At 44.7% G+C, this 21,327-nt stretch overlaps 1 long non-coding RNA gene across 1 annotated transcript in view; it reads right to left on the reverse strand.

Moving 5' to 3' along the window:
* Positions 1-1,054: 1,054 nt before the first annotated feature.
* The window catches only part of LOC144827024 (uncharacterized), a 139,132-nt gene continuing 118,859 nt past the window's right edge, over positions 1,055-21,327 (reverse strand). The window contains exon 3 of the long non-coding RNA XR_013609982.1: positions 1,055-2,353. This is a non-coding gene — a long non-coding RNA (uncharacterized LOC144827024). The remainder of the gene's footprint in view (positions 2,354-21,327) is intronic.

The following is a 21,327-nucleotide window of genomic DNA, read 5'->3' on the forward strand; positions in this document are numbered from 1 at the left end:
TACTCATGTTAGACCGAAAACCGGACTGAGTATGATGGAGTATGCCGTGAGATTCCTCAAAATCCGCCAGGCCTGCCTGCACATGCTTCTCAGTCACCTTAGCCAAAACTGGAAGCAGCGAAATAGGACAGTAATTGGCGTGGGTGCCTGGATCTAGTGCCGGCTTCTTTAGAAGGGAAAGGACCAAGGCTTCCTTCCAAGCAGGAGGCACGACTCCTGCCTCAAGGGAGCGATTCAAAATTGGGTTGACCATAGGGTTAATCACGTGCGCCAATTTGGCAAGGTTCCTTTGCCGGACAGGGGTCTAGAGGTGACCCCGATCGCATCTTATCCAGAATCTCAAGCGAGTCTTGTGGTGCAATAGGAGGGAAATTAGCAAGAAAGGGCTGCCCCTACGCAAGTTGGAGGGAGGGCCGAGCCATGATGGAAGTTGCTGCCCCTGCAGCTGGAGAGAAAGTTGCCTGGATACTAATGATTTTATTAGCAATAAAGCTTGCCACTTGAGTAACCCAGGACTTTGAGAAGGAGCGTTTGGGGGTGATAGAGGCCGGGGAGGTGAATTCTTTTACAATCAGGAAAATGTATTTGCTGGTATTAGAGGCCTCCTCAATCCTCCTAGCAAAGTACGATTTCTTTCCCACTTACCCACAAGTAACGGTGGAGTTAGATCACCCTACAGGGAGTCTGGCAGATTCACCCAACCTAGGTCCACTAGGATAGGGAGCGCATGCTAGAAGCACAAAATATACGAGTACTTGTATCCAAACATGGAATCTATGTAACAGCACACTGGTTGAACTGTTTATTCTCTTCACCGTTCCCGTAATGCTGATTACACTATTTTGTTTCCTTCTATTGATCATTGCATTGCACGTATTTTACACAAGAATCCTTTTGCTTCAATAAATATTGAAATGCCAATCTGAGTATTTCTTGTGTTTTCCTTTGGAAACGCATGAGTTACCAAATTAAAAGGTTCTAGCTCTGTTTCCATGATTTCCTTGGGGAGTCAGGGTTGTTGTGTTCTGAGTTTGCACATTGCACCTGTTACCTTGTTGGGTTAGGGGTACAGATGGTGCACTGTGAGCTAGCCTGGACAAAGGCCAGCATATCCCGATGGTGTGTATGGAGTCTCGAGCAGTTTTGACTTTTAGGTTGTCCAACAAATGCACAGTTTTACTGAGAAAGTATAAACCATACAACTAGCTGGTCCAATAGTTCTTCAAAACCGATCAAGAACAGGAAATAATGAGTTTAAATTGATCTGAGCTGTCCATAAGTTCCTCAAGACCCCACAATAACTTTTATTTTTCCTGACTAGTTCGGGTCTGAGACAAACATCTCTTCCCAATGAGCTCCACATCCCACAGAAAACACTAAAACTGACCCGCTTCATCACAAGACTTCAGGTCATAAACTTGACCCAAAATGGTGAACAAGCACAAATCTCAACAACAATAAAGCTCCATTCACCTAATAACAAATGTTGAACTTATTTAATTTGCTGTTCTAACTTTACACCTAATATATTCTAGGGCTAGGCCCATTTTGATACTTATGCACCTGAACATTGTAGCGGACTTCTGGGATTAAAGTTTGTGCTTGTTGACGTTTTGGGGGTTAGATTTTAACAGCTGAGCAACGGTAACATGGCACATAAAAACATGCATGGACATTTTCATACACAACTGCACATATGCATGTACAAATGCACAGACAATGCACTCACAGAGATGCATGCATGCATGCACATACTAACAAATTCTTCCACACCATAGCATACATAAACCTACAAATATATAGCTGCATGCAAACACACATGCATGTGCATGGTGACAGGGAGGTGGTTAAAAACAGACAAACAAATGCAGTCCCACAGATGACTGACACACCAACAGACATGCACATAAATGCACAAATACAGACACACACATGCACACACTCAGCACCAGTTGGCTAAGATATGTACATACATACTCCGAAATACACCTTTGAAGCTTGTGATTGCTGCATAAAGGCTGGAAGAGTAAATCATTATTTTGTGAATTTCATGAAGACCCGTGGAAAGAGATATGGGTCCTTGAACCCCCAGGGCAGTGACTGTGCAGCCACTTTGTCTACCTGGTGGAGGCAAACCCCAGTTAGGAGGGTGAACCATCGTCTTCTCTGAATCTCTAGCTTAGGCCGGCACATGCAGAGACCTGAACATACAAAATGAAAGGGGTACAAATACCAAGAACACAGGGCTGCCACTCACCCTCACGGTGTCATATTGTTCCTCTTCCCTGAGTTTAAACTCCTGAATGTATCTTGTCTCATTCCTCAGACGTCGCAGCCAGTCCTGGAGCTTCACCTGTAAAGAGGAAAGCGCACAGGTGACAACTGTAGATCTGTAAAGTGAAGTTGTTCATAGAAAAATAACCTCTACATCAACTTCCAGACATATGCATATTGTACGTACCAGCCACACATGTTCACATTTAAAGTGCCAGTCACATATATCTTGATTACAGGTTTTATCCACAGATATCCAGATTACAAGTATCAGCCACACATCTGAAATATAAGTATCTGGAACAGATGCATAGATTGGAAGTGCCAGGCCACATGTTTCCAGATCATGTGTACTAGGCCACATATGTACATATTTTAAGTTCCTGCCACACACCTATTGATTGTAGGTATCAGGCCACATATTTCCATGTCACGTGTACCAGCCACACATATCCAGATAGTGGTTTCCAGGGCGCTGTAAACATTAAATTACCAGAACAGTCATATTGATTCCTGAATATGCCCTAAGCTGCCTCCCCTCAAACTCACCAGCTCTATTATTGCAGCCTTTTTTGTGTCTGCGGCACCTAAAAATCTATTTCATCCCAATATCATTTAAAATACATCACAATTTTCCTCTATAGAGCAGTCCCATGTACTACTAAATCTTATAGAAGGGCAAAGGCAGCCTTGGTACAGGCATCAGTCTTTAAACTGATAGGCAGGCAGCAGTCCTTACAGGGTCTGAGACAGGCAGGCTGCAGTCCTTACAGGGTCTGTGATAGGCAGGCTGCAGTCTTTAAAAGGGTCTGTGAGAGGCAGGCTGCTGTCCCTACAGGGGTCTCTGATTGCAGCCTGCCTATCACAGATACTAAGAGGACTGCAGCCTGCCAGTCTATATCGTATCTGTGATAGGCAGGCCTCAGTCCTTACATGGTTTGTTAAAGGGATGCTGCAGTCCCTACAGAGTCTGTGATAGGCAGGCTGCAGTCCGTACAGGGACTGTGATAGGCAGGCTGCAGTCCGTACAGGGTCTGTGATAGGCAGGCTGCAGTCCTTACAGGGTCTGTGATAGGCAGGCTGCAGTATTCACAGGGTCTGTGATAGGCAGGCTGCAGTCCGTACAGGGTCTGTGATAGGCAGGCTGCAGTCCGTACAGGGTCTGTGATAGGAGGACCCTCCAGGAAGATGAGGGCTGCTGTTTCTCCACTGTCCAGCACTCTTCCTATATACATTATTACAACAAGCAATAAAGGTTTCCAGCATACCATATATGGTGAGGAATGTTGGCTGCTAGAGTCATAAATTAATGGTCAAAAGGCTACTACCTAACGTGAACTCTGTGTAGCCAGTGGGGAATGTGTCCGACATGTGGAACGTGTTATCACTACGCGTGCCGGGTCTTGATTGACTGAGCTCTAACTCATGTGGCATTTGATTTTATGATGTTTTTAGGGGAGTGTGTACTCCCTTTAGCCATGTGTGCTTTATTGGTCAATCTCCCCTGACCATTGTTATGTTGCTGCGCCCCTCTTTGGGGTTGATCAAGAGTTTCCTGCCCATGTGTTTTGCCTGCCAGCTATGCACCCTCCCACCTGTGACCCATCAATCAGGAATCCCGGGCATAGGTCGCAGGTACTTGCGTGTCAAGGTAGATGTGGAGTTCAGAATGGGCGATTCCATTAATCAGTATAATAGTTCATTTTTATGGGTGAACGCATCGATTTCCCAATTAACATTGCTCCCCCCCTCCCCCCAATTACACTATCTAACTTATTCATTTGTACCATTATTTTACTTGGGTCCAGTTGTTCCCTTTGCCTGCTTTGACTACGGCAACTTTCCTAATCACTTGCGTTCTACCCAGTTTGAGGACTGGATTTTACAGCAGATGATCCCGTTTAGAAATGGGGGTCTCTAGTTGGCAGAGGTAGGTACCATTGTCCAAATAAGGACCCCTGCTTCTAGTCAGGGTAAGGGGGATACACTACTAAAATAACCCCTGTTCACCCCCTTGGTAGCTTGGCACGAGCAGACAGGCTTATCTCAGAGGCAGTGCGTAAAGCATTTGTGAACACATACAGTAATACAGTGAAAACACTACACCAGTTTAGAAAAATAAGTAATCTTTATCTAAACCAAAACTCCACAATATACGACTTTCAAATGGTAGAAATAGTTCAGTTCAAAGCAAATTGCAGATGCAACACTTTTCACACAAATTAACTTGGGTGCGTCACGCAAACAAACAAAAGGGTCCGCAGCGAAGGTGATGTGTTGGTTTCTTGTACTCCGGTAAGGTGATGCATCGGTTCGTTGCTCGGGGGGAGGCGATGCGTTGGTTCCTTACTGCTGCGCAGTGGAGGTGATGTGTTGGTTCCTTCCTGGAGAGGAGGTGATGCGTTGGTTTCTTACTGCGTGGGCAGGTGATGTGTCGGTTTCTTACTGCGTGCGCCAACGATGCGACAAACTTGGTGCCTCGATGCAATGCAATGATCCGATACGATGATTCTTGCAGGTGCACAGCAGGCCTTGAATCGAAATCGGTGCAGTGATCTTGGACTTCAGAGATCGGTGCACTCGATGCGCAGGGAAGTGGAATTCCTATAGCCCGACGCCCAGGACATATTGTTTGGGGTCAAGGGCAACAAGATTTCATGTGCATTTTGTCCTTGGGACAAGTAGGCCCAACCCCCTGCAGCACAAACCCTTTGGCTGCCAGTTTGCAGCACTACATTATGGATCAGGGAAGGGCAATGTCTGCAGTTAAGGTAATGTTTTTGCCCATATGTTAATGCTGTTCAATCTTGTATTTATGGTTCATTAATTGAAAGGCTTTATTATTAGAGTGAGCCCTTCAAGTAAATGTTGTAAGCCCCGACTTAACTACTGACAGTGGTTCCAGTATAAAAAGTGTACACGTTTTCAAAGTTTAGCAATTTGAGGCTATGGATAATGCTTCTTTACAAAACTTGCCATGCTGTTCCTAGAGAGAGGGAGGAGGGAATGGTACAGTCTGTGATGTGAATGATTAAGGCAGGGTGACAGCAAGGTAACCCTGGGAATCCATTTTGTTGGATTCAATGCCCTCACACACCCTTTCAGGTGTCATGCTTCATCATCTGGGCTGCTCCTTGTTGGGTCGGCGGTGCAATACCCAACGGGCAACACCTCATAGAGGGGCTCTTTGGCGGAGATCTTTTTCCAACAGCCGTATGGATGAAGTGCGGATATAGGGCCAGAATTAGAGGGTAGATGTGGAGTAGCGAGTTAAAATAAAGCTAGTGGTACCGGGAATGATTTATTCAGAAGGGCCACTGCTTTAGTTAAAAACGGTTTTCTAGAGGAGTGATGGAAAGTTATGTTTCCAGCTATCCTCCAGAATTTGTTATAGTTCGTTCAACATGTTTCTCGCTACTGTAAGGTTAACAAGCGATTCTTCAGGACCCAGATGACTATTTAGCAAGTATCTAAAGGTGCAAAAAACTGTTTACATTAATTCCCTAAAGTGTGGTGTATGTATGCTCATGTGGCTGCAAAACTAATGGGTGAATGGAGAACAATACTATATTACCCTTCTTCTATTGTGACTGTCAATACCTGTTAAGGAAAGAGGGAAAGCAGATCACAAACAGATTGAAAACAATTGCATCAGTGACTGTAATCCTTGTGCGGTTCGCATGCCAGTAAAAATCAGGCGTGTCACCACACCATTGCACAAGTGTAACATGCACTCTCAAATGTGAAACTCAGTGAGAGTGGCGCGATAAATAACTAAAATTAAAAGGAATAAAAATACTAGAATGGTATGGTTAGCTCACAGTTATTCAAAACTCACCTAAAGTTATAAACAGTCAGATAACGACAGTGTCCAGCGGGTAAAGCTTCAGGTAGATCTTCTACCACAAGGCTATGTATAGGGAAAGATCTTAGTGCCTTGTGAACAATGTACAGTGACTGGGTAGTCTTATAGTTTCTTCCCAACGGCGTTTACTCTAATCGTAAGGGATGCCTAAGGGAGCGCTGTATTATGCGCTAAAAGGTAAGGCTAAAGTGTTACTGGTTACCCTGATTTATAGTAAGGAGCCCACGCAGTAAGATATGCAAAGGCGTGCGCGAAAATTGTGGCCCAGACCTCAAGCGCTGTATAATGCGCTAAAAGTTTGGCTAAAGTATTTCTGGTTACCCTGATTTATAGTAAGGAGCCCACGCAGTAAGATGTTCAAAAGCTTTCGCGAAAATTGTGGCCCAGACCTCAAAGTAAGGAGCGTGATATATCTTGTTATTAGGAGTTAACTACACAGGCCCTTGTTATAGACTCGTTGAGCATGTTTTGAAATCGGTGTTTCATTAAGAAAGTAAACGCAATAGAGATTACCCTTTATCTCTTATGCCCGTGTACTGAGCAGGTACATATGGTTACCCTGATTTATAGTAAGGAGCCCACGCAGTGAGATGTGCAAAGGCGTGCGCGACAGTTGTGGCCCAGACCTCAAAGTAAGGAGCGTGATATATCTTGTTATTCGGAGTTAACTACAAAGGCCCTTGTTATAGACTCGGTGAGCATATTTTGAAATCGGTGTATCATTAAGAAAGTAAACGCGATAGAGATTATCCTTAATCTCTTATGCCGGTGTACTGAGCAGGTACTTATAAGGGTAGAGGCTGGGAGGCTAGTGAATGCAAAAAACGACACCACTGGGGTATAAGTGTGTTCTAGATCGGTATGCGATACCATGCTTTACGCGCTGATAAGATGCCAAAATTAACTTCCTGCGTGGGGGCAAAACCAAATTATTTCTGTTACCGCTAGTGTGTTAAGCGCGGTAATGTCAGACTCATACCCGGCTGGAAGGTGACCTGATATCCTCAGACCCGCTAATCATAATATGGTTAACCATTCGGGAACTAAGTCTCTCCTAGCGTAAACGATCAAACGCTGCCACGATTTAAAAAAGCGGAGCTGCTTCACTTACTTGGGAATCCCCGAGATGCTCTTCACGCACCTAACCCTCGCCGCTGGAACCGGGTAGAGGAGGAGGGCGGGGTCAATGCCGGTTAAAAAGAGTGTGAGGCTAGACGTGATTGGGTCACGAACGTGGGGGCCATTTTGTAGTATCACGAAGGAAGTAAACTTAGAGTCTAAATCGAGCCGATGTTGACCAAAAACAATACTTGTGTGGGTAATCTCCAGTAAGGATCAACTCCCTCTATATCTTAATTAAAGGAGTGGAGAAGGGTGCTGTTCCGTTTAAACCAAACTCAGCAAAACAATATGCAAGTATGTGTTGGCCTGTAATAAGCACCAGGTTGGAGATATGGATGGCTTTGGTTGTCAATCCAGCCTGTTTCAAGCCCCTTTACCCATTTGCGCGATTACGTATAATCGCAGGGGCTCTGTTCCGCCGCGCCGGTAGCATTCGAGGTTTCATAACCTCCAATCCAGTAGAAAAACCAGGCAGTGCAAAAGGACAGGCTCCTCGTTGGAAGGTAAAAGAATGGAACAACAACTTGATGTGATCGCACCTGTGCAGAGAGTAAGAATTCAGGCCAGATTAGCCCCTGCGCCATGGTAAACTGCCACACTAAAACAGAAGAAGGCTGTATGTAGATCATTAGAATGAAGGTGGAGAAAGTCCAAATCAGCAGCAAATGGACGCTGCTCTGGTGAGGCCCATAGAAGGTATATAAACCGCTGCAATACAGCCAGGAGACTTCATCTCGGCACCCGCCAGAAACACAAGAGTTCTGTAACCATTTAGCGTCCCATTTCACCAATAAGATTGACACCATATTTTGCTCCTTTGGGAAAACAAAGGATATATATGACAGGCAGGCTCCTCAGGTAATCCCTGGCTCACCGAGTCTAAATGATTTGCCCATTATCACGGGAGAACAGGTGGGTGCCTTATTGGCTAAGGCCAAGTCAGGATCAATTTTAAAACCCACTGCCACCTAGCTTGCTCCTAATCTGGCAGATACTTTGGCAGACATATGTAATATCTCCTTAGCCACAACTATCTTTCCTCGTAATTGGAAAGTATTGCATGTTAAACCTCTGCTGAAAAAGGCACTAGCAGATCCTACAGACGTGCTAAACTATAGACCTATTTCTCTTCTCCCATGTAGGTTCAAAATCATGGAAACAATAATAAAATCAACACCTCTCTAATTATTTGGAAGAGAATAAGATACTGGACCCCTCAGTCAGGTTTTCGTGCATCTCATAGCACGGAAGCCGCCTTGCTCGAAGTCACGGACACTATCAGGACGTCGCTTGACTGGGACTTTCCAGCGATGTTGGTGCTGCTGGACCGGTCGGCAGCTGTCGACACCATCTCACACAGTTTTCTACAGAAAAGAGGTGGTCCACAGAGGAATCCAAGTCCACATCAGTTTTCACAGGATTTTGAAAGTGATAACACACTCAAGAAAACTCTGGACCTCTTGAGTTTTCGGACAGTAAGGTATTTGAAGGGGATGATGAGTGTGTTAGACGTTACATCTTAGTGTCCTTAGGCTCAATCCTTTTTTGTTTAAATAGAATCAAGAGAGTCCTTGCTTTATAGAAAAGTTGCTTTATTTGTGTAGATAAAAGCGTGAACAGCAGACACGTGTTTCGCCCCTGTGGCGAATTGCGCCAGGGCTTTTTCAAGGCTGTAACAAATCTCAATTAAAATTGTAAGTGTACATAATTGAGAAGAAAGCGCCTAAGACCCCAAGAACCGTGCAAACGTGTGAAAGAGAAATAATATAGAGTGTAAATTCATTGGTGTGAGTTTTGGTGTGTGAACACCGGGTAGGAGAAATCCCTTGTGTGAGTTTTTAAGAACAGGTGTGTGCATGCAGACAAAAGGCGTCGGACACAGAGTTACGTCATCACGATTTTGTGCAAATTAGATACAGAACTCAGGAAGGTTACATTTTTGATTAATTAGAGGTGAAATAGGATCTAAGTGATCATGAATAAGCAAATGCCACCACAAGTCTAGTTATAGAGATAGTTAGGGTATTTTACCAAAGCAGAGAGATTAGAAGATGTGAGGAGAGAAAAGTTTAACATTATCTATTTCATACCTATTTACAATGTTATCAGTTCTGTAAATTTCTTCATTTTGTACACACTATATTTCAACATTTGATCCGGTTGGTAAATCTGTTGACACAACATTTTCAATTTTTAGAAAAGAATTATAAAAAAACAAATTTACTGTATTCATTAAAAGCCTACTTATGCCTGTTTCTAAGTCTACTAACAGTCTAATTTGAAGGATGCGAGGTAATGTACAGACATCTATTTACGTAAATACCACTATTTCCATAATATGGTTCATAACATTTGAGGCATGATATTCTGACCATATCTCAACATTATCACATGGTAACACTCGATGAATCGTAATTAATCAGGTGAGGTCCGGGTCATGGATTGGAATCTAGTGGGTCATGTGAAAGGATATTGGTTTGGGAATTAAGTCCCTTCGTTTCTAGGGCGTGATCGTTAAGGAGTTAGGGCAGATGGTAATAATTGATAGGTTTATTGAATTCAGGATCTAGTTTATAACATAAGGAGCCTAAAGAAAAACACATTTAAGAGACATCAGCAAGGATTATTCAAACCTAAGGGATTTGGGCACCTCGGTATGTGGACACGGGCTTGGCAGGTTTTAATTAAAACATGCAGAAAACGAGCGGTTTCTTAAGAAAATACCCAGAAGTTGTGTTTGCCGGGGGTGGTAGTCCGACAGAGGGTATTACGGTGCAGCGTGCTCCGATGTGGAGAAAAACCGCTTGGCAGATTTTTTAAGGAATGCATTTATAGCCCGGCTTCGTAAGCAAGACACCATACGGGTGTATGCGCGGGGGATGACAGTCCGGTAAATAGTATTTCATGCAGCGTACTATTATTTTAACGAGCGGGGACTAACATGCAGCAATTGAATCACTTACACAATGGGGTTGAATCCCTGGCGTGCTCCTGAAAGTCTCCCGTTTCTCCTACCGCTTTCACGAACTGCGCGTTCGGGGGACTCTACCTCTTTTAAACCGGAAGAGCAGTCTTAACCCGGAAGGGCTGGTCTGAATTGTAAAACTACACGTGTAGGAATTCAATAAACCTATCAATTATTAACATCTGCCCTAACTCCTTAACGATCACGCCCTAGAAACGAAGGGACTTAATTCCCAAACCAATATCCTTTCACATGACCCACTAGATTCCAATCCATGACCCGGACCTCACCTGATTAATTACGATTCATCGAGTGTTACCATGTGATAATGTTGAGATATGGTCAGAATATCTGGGCTCAAATGTTATGAACCATATCATGGAAATAGTGGTATTTACGTAAATAGATGTCTGTACATTACCTCGCATCCTTCAAATTAGACTGTTAGTAGACTTAGAAACAGGCATAAGTAGGCTTTTAATGAATACAGTAAATTTGTTTTTTTTATAATTCTTTTCTAAAAATTGAAAATGTTGTGTCAACAGATTTACCAACCGGATCAAATGTTGAAATATAGTGTGTACAAAATGAAGAAATTTACAGAACTGATAACATTGTAAATAGGTATGAAATAGATAATGTTAAACTTTTCTCTCCTCACATCTTCTAATCTCTCTGCTTTGGTAAAATACCCTAACTATCTCTATAACTAGACTTGTGGTGGCATTTGCTTATTCATGATCACTTAGATCCTATTTCACCTCTAATTAATCAAAAATGTAACCTTCCTGAGTTCTGTATCTAATTTGCACAAAATTGTGGTGACTTAACTCTCAGTGTCCGACGCCTTTTGTCTGCATGCACACACCTGTTCTTAAAAACTCGCACAAGGGATTTCTCCTACCCGGTGATCACACACCAAAACTCACACCAATGAATTTACACTCTATATTATTTCTCTTTCACACGTTTGCACGGTTCTTGGGGTCTTAGGCGCTTTCTTCTCAATTATGTACACTTACAATTTTAATTGTGATTTATTACAGCCTTGAAAAAGCCCTGGCGCAATTCGCCACAGGGGCGAAACACATGTCGGCTGTTCACGCTTTTATCTACACAAATAAAGCAACTTTTCTATAAAGCAAGGACTCTCTTGATTCTATTTAAACAAAAAAGGATTGAGCCTAAGGACACTAAGATGTAACGTCTAACACACTCATCATCCCCTTCAAATACCATCTCACACAGTATTCTGCTAAACAGGCTGCGTAAGATTGGTGTCGGAGGCTTAGCCCTTAAATGGTTTCAGAGTTCTCTCTATCAGTCTGTCCAATTAGAGTCCCATGTGTCATCTCCAGCTGCTGTGGACAAGGGGGTACCGCAGGGCTCTATATTGAGTCCCACATTATTTAATCTATATGTTGCCCCACTGGCCTCTATCATCAGGAACTGTGGGTTTGAAATTATGTCTTACGCTGATGATATGCAGCTGATTGTACACAAAGAGAGAGACCCGGCTGAAACGAAAGCAAAGTTTTTGAGGTGTATCATTTGCATAGCAGATTGGATGAAGAGAAATTTTTTCCAACTAAACTCCGCTAAAACCGAGATACTCTTGCTTGGCAAAGCTGTCGACCTGTGGTCCCTAGACTGGTGGCAATCAGTACTGGGAGAGGCCCCCTCCCCAAGAAGCTGAGCGAAGAACCTGGGAATAAAGATAGATAGCCAGCTCTCAATGGAGGAACAGGTGAAGACGCTTGCAGCCTCCTGTTTTTGGACCATGCAGATGTTGAGAAAGATCTTCCCATGGATTCCGCTCAGCGCTAGAAAGATACTCATTCAGATGCTGTTAATCAGTCACCTCGATGATGGAAATTCTTTATTGGTAGGAATCAGGAAGGACCTTTTATCCAAACTCCATGTCGTGCAAAATACAGCTGCCCGCCTCGCCCTCGATAAACCAGCCCGAACCCCCTCTTAGCCTCTCCTACGCCAACTACATTGGCTTCCAGTCAAGAAACAAGCCACCTTTTAGATGTTGTGTTTGGTCTTTAGGTCCCTGTATGGCCTGGGTCCGGCTTATCGGACCAACAAACTAACAACCTACACGTCAGCTTAGATCTAGTAATCGTAAGCTGCTGTGCTGCCACAGATTCAGGAAGGTAAAAATGGGGGGCCGTTCCTTTTCCCATCTGGCCCCCAAACTATGGAACGGCCTCCCTGAACAAATCCGGGAATATTCAAACTGTCCCAATTCAAAAAATTGCTTAAAACATGGCTCTTTTAAGCCTCTCCTCACTGACCGCCTGTCGTTTTCTCTAGCGCCGAGAGATCCCCTTGGGGATGATTCGTGCGCGATATAAATGACCTTAAATAAAAAATAAAATACATTTGCACCTTTTCCTCACAAACAAGGTGGCTGCAATAACATTAATGTGGCCATCCACTGACAGAGCTAAAGGAGCCAACTGTGTTTTTTTCCTGAACTTATAAAAACCAGATATAGGTCGCCGCAAGGAGGAGCAGGAGTAACGGAGCGAGCAGCAAAGCCCAGCAGGCTTCCATCGATCCAAGCCTGGGCACAGACTACAGGGGGCAAGGCGGAGAGGGGCATCAAGGGACTTGTAGTGCAGTCCACACCAGGCGGCAGCCAAAGGGAGATGTTCCTTGTCCACGAGTCCTGGGAGGTGCTGTAAAGGCGCCATCTGAGAGTGGGTGGAAGACACAGAGAGGGAGACGGCACGGGAGAAAGAGGGAGTGAGAAGGTGCGTGCATGTGTGCGCAGTCTGCTGTTTCTCGAAGCACATGTGCTTGTGGTGCGCTCCTGCTCGCTCCCGCAAGGTGTATGCCGCCACAAACACGAGTATGTGTTTCAAAAAAGAGCAGAGCGACGGCTAAAGGTCTCCTATGTTGCGCATGTGTGCTGAGTAGGCGAGACCTAAAAAGGAAATATTTGAAGAAACTAAAGGGTACTGGCACCCTCGGAGAAGGGGCGGCCACGGGCATCACAGATTATGGTGCCTCAAGTCTCAAACGAATGGGGGTAGTGAAGGTATGCAGTGCTGGAGAGCTGGCTGAGTTGATCTGCATCCTCACACCGCTGCCACAAAATGTCAAACCCCATAGGAGGACCTGTGGGCTAAGCAGGGACAACTGCCCCTCAACCACGGTGGTTGAGATCGATTGAATCTGATGTCCCAGGGCTCAACCAGCTATGGCTCTGCAAACTGGGCCATGTACAACCCAGACGTGACTCTCAGTGCCAGCGATGGCGAGCGTCACAGGCGACCCCGGGAGGTACTGTGAGGGTGCTCAAGATCGGGCTCAACAATCATGCAGCAGCGCAATAACGGAGTGTCAAACCCAGTGTTGCACTTTCAAGAAGAAGAGTGCTTTAATGCAGTGCTTCATTTGAGCCAGTGGTTGCAGGTGGGGCCCAACCAGCACTCATTTTTGGGGACCAGCACTCATTTTTTCAAATGTGACTGACACAGAGCAAGAGAAAGACAAACAGCCAAGTGGGAAAGAAGGAGCAGGAAAGAAAAATATGGCAAAGGGAGAAAACAGGGCCCCAAAAGAACCTGCATGGTTACGATAAAGATGCAGGGAGTGTCTGGTGGCGGATTAAAGAGGCATAAGGTGCAAGAAGGACTACGCAGTCCTGGTATATGGAACCAAAACCTTCGATAGTGCCAGCTGCGGACTACTGAACACATTTTAGTGTGCAGCACTTATTCATTTACAAGTTAAGCACTGCTTTAATGCAGATGAGAACTAACCAACACACACAATAAATGTGAGACACATGCTTTGCGCTAGATGTGACAACTGTGGAGAGTGTGTCCCTCCCTGCTTCTGTATGCAGTACATGGCAGTCATGTTGTCCATCCGGATCAACACAACTTTGTTGCACTAATGTACCTTGAATGCCTTCATCGCCATAAAGATTGCCATCAGTTCCAACAGGTTGATGTGCATCTTTTTTTGCTGTGTCGTCCATAGTCCCTGCACTGTGTAATGGAGAACATGCGCTCCCCATCCCAGGAGAGATGCGTCCGTCGTCAGCACTATCTGTGGTACAGGCTCTTGGAACGGTCGTCCCCTGCAAAGGTTTTGTGGGTTCCACCAATGCAGAGAGTTGTATGCACGACCGGTCACCAACACTAGGTCTTTTAATTGTCCTTGAGCCTGGTTCCACTGCCGTGCTAAGCACTCCTGAAGCGGACGCATGTGTAGTCTCGCGTGAGGGACTATGAAGATGCAGGAGGCCATCATGCCTATCAACTGCATAAACACCCGTGCTGGGAGCGAGTGTTGGAGTCTGAATCTCTGAATAAGCAATTGAATGCTGTTGATTCTTGCTGAGTTTGGCTGTGCCATTGCTGCCAGAGTGTCTATCGTCGCCCCCAGGTACTGTTGTACGTGGGCGGGTCGGAGATGAGACTTTGTGTAGTTTAAAGAGAATCCGAGGCTGTGTAGGAGGTGAATACTGCGGTACATGTGGCTGGCACATTGCTGGGCTGACTTTGCTTGGATAAGCCAGTCGTCCAGATAGGGGTAGACGTGAATATGGTTTCTCCGTAGGTGCGCAGCTACTGTCGCTAGGCACTTGGTAAACACCCTGGGGGCTGTTGTCACCCCGAAAGGCAGAACCTTGAACTGGTAAAATGAAGTTGAGGTAACAGGGTTAGAAGCGGGCGCACTGCAAGAAATTTGGCTTAAGTAGAAATTTTTTAAATCACAACAGGTGCTCAAAAGCAAGACAGGGAAGGTCACCTCACTCCCCCAGATTCCCTTGAACAAAAGCTCTGGGTATTCACAATCAAAATTTCTCGCTGAGCACTCAAAATTGATAATATCCTTGTATCAGAGTTCAACCATCAGTAATAGTGGTTACAAGTCCATTGCAAGTTCTTTTCCAAGTCAAACACCAGAGTTCTTTAGTAAGCTTGATGTAGATCCACTTTATTTATGGACTCCAAACTTCTCAATTTAACACACTCTGCAGCCAACACGTGTTTCGTTGGGCATCAGTCTCATGCCTAATCAACTTCCTCAGGGCTGCAAGCCAGAAAATAATAGGAACATAGTATAATATACCTTCTTTTGTAAGTTATTCATGGTATATACCATTATCAGAAGATTTTTTATAGGTTTAAATATAAAATCACCACCTAAGTGAAAAAGACATAGTTCCCTCATGATTGTGACAAATTGGTCCAAATATATATCCATATTGTGACTCCCGGTGTCTCGTTTTAATCTACAAAACATTCTGTATTTTAAGCCAAATTAACAATTCATAAATACTCAGATATAGTTTACCTATAATCAATAAATCTTCATTCCAACATTTTCTTAGTAGTAGAAATTCTTAAAGGCAAAATCTGAAATGATACAAGGGACCTCTTAGCCCCGACCCAAACGCTCGTGTCCAATGGTGAGAAAGGTCACCAAATTGCTCTACTTACTCTCGTCAATAGCTGTTCATAATTTCCAATATTAATATGGAATTCGTAATTCTGGTAAGTTCAGTAAGCACTTTAGAATCTGTCAATAATAAGGATACAACTATTAATTAACTTTATTCATTTAGACTGATACAGACTTATTCATTCTGTTAGCCATTCACGGTGAGTATCAGATAGTAGGCTTTTAACTCTTAAGCTTCTTGTTCCAAAATATATTGAACTTCTTCCATAACTGCTACTCCCTATTTAGGCTGTAATACGAGTATAATACTCTTGTTGTAAAATCAAAAATCCTCTAACCGTATCTATAACTGAGTAACATCACATTGTAAACATTTAAATAAACTGTGATGTGTGAAGTTAACCTCGTAACCATTAAAGTTACCTGTTCTGAAAATCAAACCAGTTCCAGTTTAACTGATCGTGTTTAGAAAAACAAAATTTATGTAAAACACCAGTTACCTCTAGATTGTGTTTTGTTACTATTAGCACAGATTCCCGTCTCTGCTCAAGAGTAAGACTTACCTACTCAAGATATCAACACCCTTTGTCTTTGTAAATTCACTCCTAGTTATTGATAAACTTCCAAATATCCATCCAGTATCACAGCAACAAATATCTATTGGAGAAATATCCAAGTAAGTCGACACCACAGATATATTATATTTGCCCATCCCTGAATCAAATCGAATAACAGCTCACCAAAGTATCTCGGCACAATCCTTCCGTGTTCGGTTCGCTGGCGTGTATGTTAGCCGCCATCTTGCTTATGTATTACCTCACTCATAATTTCTTGGAGAGGAAACCTTTTATCAGTCCTTGAACTGGTAGTGCTGATCCTGTATGGTAAACCTGAGATACTTCCTGTGTGATGGATGTATCGATATGTGGAAATATGCGTCCTTTAGGTCTAGTGTTGCAAGGAAATCTCCCTGACTGAGCAATGGTAGAACCTGCTGTAAAGTGAGCATGTGAAAATGTTCTGACAAGATATATTGGTTTAGGGGCCTGAGGTCCAGTATTGGCCTGAGAGACCCATCCTTTTTGGGGATTAAGAAGTACAGCGAGTACACCCCTGTGCCCTGTTGCTGTATAGGGACGAGTTCTATGGCCCCTTTTTGCAGCATGCTGATGACTTCTTGCTGCAATAAGTTTATGTGCTCTGCGGACACAGGACGGTGTCTTGGGGGTATGTTGGGTGGAGTGGAGGTTAGCTCTAGACAATAGCCGTACTGTATAAGTTGTTTCACCCACCTGTCTGTGGTAATGATCTCCCAGACTGGCAGGAACTGTTGTAATCGTCCCCCGACCGGTGTTACATGGTCCGGGGGCAGTGACAAGGCGTCACTGTTTAGTATTGGCGGAGGATCTGGTGTTGTTATTCCCTCGTCCTCTGCCCTTGCTGCTGTTGCCACGGTATCCACCTCTATTGTTCTTATTATAGGTGTTTTGCGGTCTCCCTTTATTGTATGGAGTCGGCTGGGATGCCTGGCCTTGTGTAGCTCCTCTGTTACCGGAGCGACGAAAGGAGCCTCCCCTGAATTGTTGTGACTGCAAGGCACCCATAGACCTGGCTGTCTCTGTGTCTTTTTTAATCTTCTCTAAGATTGCGTCCACATCAGGACCGAATAAAAAATGAGTGTTCAAAGGCTGATTTAGTAATGTGGTTTGAATCTCAGGTTTGAACCCAGAGATGCGCAACCAAGCATGTCTCCTGAGCATGACACTTGTGTTGATGGCCCTGGCTGCGGTGTCTTGACTGCTTATTATAGGAGGGCTCTTGGTACACAATGTCCTCGTCTAGAGGATGACTCCTCTTTCCATATGATACCTTCGTGGGTGTTTCGACCCCAGTTTTTGGATCGAGCGCCTTAGGGCCTGCAGTCGGGGGGCAGTCCGAATTTTATCGGTGGCATAGTGTCTTTAGACAGACTGACCTTTTTCGGGGCCGGCGTCGATATAGGTCCGACCGACTTTGCCTTTTCGCCAATATGTTTTTGGCCCTGCGTCGACTTCAGTGCTTGTTGCGTCGGAGGCGCACTCTTCTGCTTCGATTCGACGTGCCCCTTCGAGGTGCTTTTTGATTTTGGCTCGATGCCTTTGACGAGCTGTGGCCTGTCGACACGTTGCTTCGGATCGAGAACCTTCCGAGACTCGAGTCCCTTGTTTGTGTCGCTGTCAGTCGACGTCGGCCTCGTCGGTTCAACGTGCTTGACTTTAGTGATGGACTTCAGCGCACCGATCTTCGGTTCGACACCCTTTAGTTTCGACCCCCAGGGTCGTCGACACTCTTTTTCTTTGTCGAATCCGATGGGTTCGAACTCTTCGATCCGAAGACTTTCTTCAGCAGTTTCGGTTTCGATTTTAACTCGATGGATTTCGGTTTCACTTTAAGTAGTTCGACCGATGGCTCGTTTGATATATTCTTAGCCGGGCCGAGACGCGGGACTATAGAATGTTCGTCATGATCTTGGCTAAGGCCTTCTGGTGATGCCTCGACCTGAGCCCTTGGAAGTCTTTCAGTGTCTGTTCCAGGCCCCGTACCCACTATAAAACTGGGAGAATAAATTAGAAAAATGTTTTTATAAATATTTTTTAAAGACATTTTTTATGATATAATTGCTTTTATTCTACTGTATTTATTGAATGTGTTTTTGTATTGGAAATATTGTAAGATTTTAAATAATCAAACAAAGAATTATCATCATCATCCGTACCCACTGTTGGGCCTGGTTCATCACTCGAGTCGTCGTCGATGGCTCCGATGGGGGATAAGTCGTCCCTTACCTCGACAACGTTTTCATCCTTGACATTCTCGTCTTCGTCTTCATAATAGTTGGAGTCATGCTCCGAACCTGGATCCTGGATCCTCAGTCTAGACGACCTCATCATCTTCTTCATCGAAGATATTCACCGGGTCGGGCGCTGGCTTAGTCATCGTTTGCCTTGCTGCGCGTCGGAGCCTAAGCGTCTTCTTCGACCTGAATCGAGCACAAGCTAGACAGTTGTCCTCATTGTGCTCCGGTGATAAGCACTTGTTGCACACCGGGTGTACATCGATGTGCGGGTACTTAGAGTTACAAAGGGGGCATCATTTGAACGGGCTCCGTTCCATCGACAATCGGGCCTTTGGTGTCGAAAAGGCCACGCGGCTCTCTTCGACGTCACAAAGAACTCGGCACCGATCGAAATAACAATACCGACGACCCGAAGGCCTTTTAGCCTTTAGAAAGTTTCCGAACTTGAGTAAAGAAAAGTACATCCGAACCCAATGGCGGAAAAAAACAATCTGAGGATGGAGAGGATGCCCATGCGCACTGTAGTCCGGGGGAGGAGCCACCTATCTCGTGATACTTCGAAGACTCTTCCAGGACAACAATGTGCAATCATCCAGACCCAACACTAGGCGGCGATCTATGTACAGATATGAATTCAGCAGCCCACATGCCTCGACCAGAGGCTTTCATCTGTAGCCCTTTGTTCCCATCCCCCCCCCCCAAAATAAATTTGATGTATTTTTGCAAATTAATTCCGGGTCCCCTCCAGGGGAATCCACAAACCCTGGGTACCTTTAGAATCCCCATGATGTGGTTAGAAAAAGACGCATATTTGGCATGGATGCCTTATGTGGTCAAAATGTTACAGGGGCCTAAGCGCGAACTACCCCAAATAGCCCAAAAAAGACTTAGCACGGGGAAGGCCTAGCAGCAAAGGAGTTAAAGCATGTAGTCAGGTATGTGCATAAAAGTGGAACATTAGAGGAGTGACTACAAACCTCACCGGAACAAGGGATTGTTGCTACAAACCTCACCGGAACACGGGATTGCTGCTACACACCTCACTGGAACAAGGGATTGCTGCTACAAACCTCACGGGTACAAGTGACTGCTACTACAAACGCCAGTCGCAGCGATTGCTACCACATATCTTGCAGTGACAAGGGATTGGTGCTAAAACCTCACCAGTACAAGTGATTAATGCTACAAACCTCACCGGTACAAGGGATTGCTGCTACAAACCTCACAGCCAGGATGAACTGCTGCTACAGAGCCTCCATCATTGGGATTCCCACAGTCACAAGGGATCGCAGATACAAACCCCACAGTCCTGCTACAAACCTCACCGCAATGAGGAATTGCTGCTATGAACCTCATCGCCACAACAGATTACTCCTACAACCTCAGCCACATGCTACAAACATCCATCGCAGTGGATTATGGCAGGTGCAAATATCACCCCCTCTGGCTGCTGTGGCTTTATAGCCTATCACATTTCAAAAATCGGCATAACAGGGAGCGGCGATTGACCAAACAAGACTGTGCCGGGGGCAGATCACTTCTGCCCAGCCAAATAATAATAATTCCACATTTGTAAAGCGCTAACTTCTCACCAAAAGGGTATCCAGGCGCCAAAGAATATTGCAAAGAACTATCTGCCCTACCACATCAAATGTGCTGATCTCCAGAGAAGGAAAAGGGGCCGGCTGGCGTCCAACCCTTGGCAGATATGACTGGGGAAATCCAACCACTGGATGGACATGCCTTGAGAGAAGTCTGCTGCACCCATGAATAGAAAACTTAATTTGAAGTGTGTGAAAATGTGCCTCAATGTTGTGGTGTTATCCTATTAATAAGGCAGAACCTGCACTTGGGAATGGCAATTTGCTCTGGGAACAAAGTGGTGGGTGTTAGCAAAATTAAAGAGAAAACTTGAAAACACCCGAGTTGATAAAAATCACTACAGAGCCAACTCCGCTTGGCAATAACACGTTTAATGAAAAGAGCGGAAATACTCATGCATTTTGGAGTACACTCTATAAACCACGACCAGAGCAATAATACAATTGGCTGCATTAAGTTGGTAGGGAAATTGTACTCTTCTCCAAAGCTGTAGAAAGGTGCAGTGTGTGGGACGTTTTCTGCAGGAGATTATAACTGCATACTGCCTCCGGAACGAGATGCACTCCAAGTATTGCATGTATTAAAAACTATAACCCCATATTCGGAGATACTACACCTAATTACAATTCCAGCTCTCACTGTTACACACATTATTTATTGATTCTTGGTATTTGCCAACATTGTGAGATGTTTTAGGTGCTGTGTAAAAAGAATTACATTGGTGTTGCCTTTAAAATTGGATATTTGGTCAGTCAGTTGGAATGGGAGGGATTCGCCCACCACCCTGCATCAGCAATATGTCAAACACAAGCAGAAACAGTCCTAATGCATTGAGGATAGCTATATTTTAATTATTTAGGATTACCTGCAATTAAATAAGGTGGCACAAGCAGAAGCTTTTTATGTCAGGTGGACTTTTTGTTCCTAGGCCTGGATGCAATGGGACCTCAGAGTCTTTTTCCTGGCAGACAGGAACCTCACCAGACCCATACACCCAGCCCAGTGGGAAGTCTTACCAAACCCAGGCACCCAGCCCAGCAGAGAATGTCACTAAACCCAGCTTGCAACATTGAAGGCATACTCTAGAGGCCCAGACTCCTCGCCCAACAGGGCGTCTCGCCACGCCCAGTTTTCCAGCCCAGCTGGGAGTCTAACCAGGCAGTGGGCCCAGCCGCGCAACAAGTCTTGCGGACAGGAGACTGGTTCAATGCAGAGCGAATACACCGGCTG

Source organism: Lissotriton helveticus, chromosome 4_1 (genome assembly GCF_964261635.1).
Source record: "Lissotriton helveticus chromosome 4_1, aLisHel1.1, whole genome shotgun sequence".
NCBI classification, from domain to species: Eukaryota; Metazoa; Chordata; class Amphibia; order Caudata; family Salamandridae; genus Lissotriton; species Lissotriton helveticus.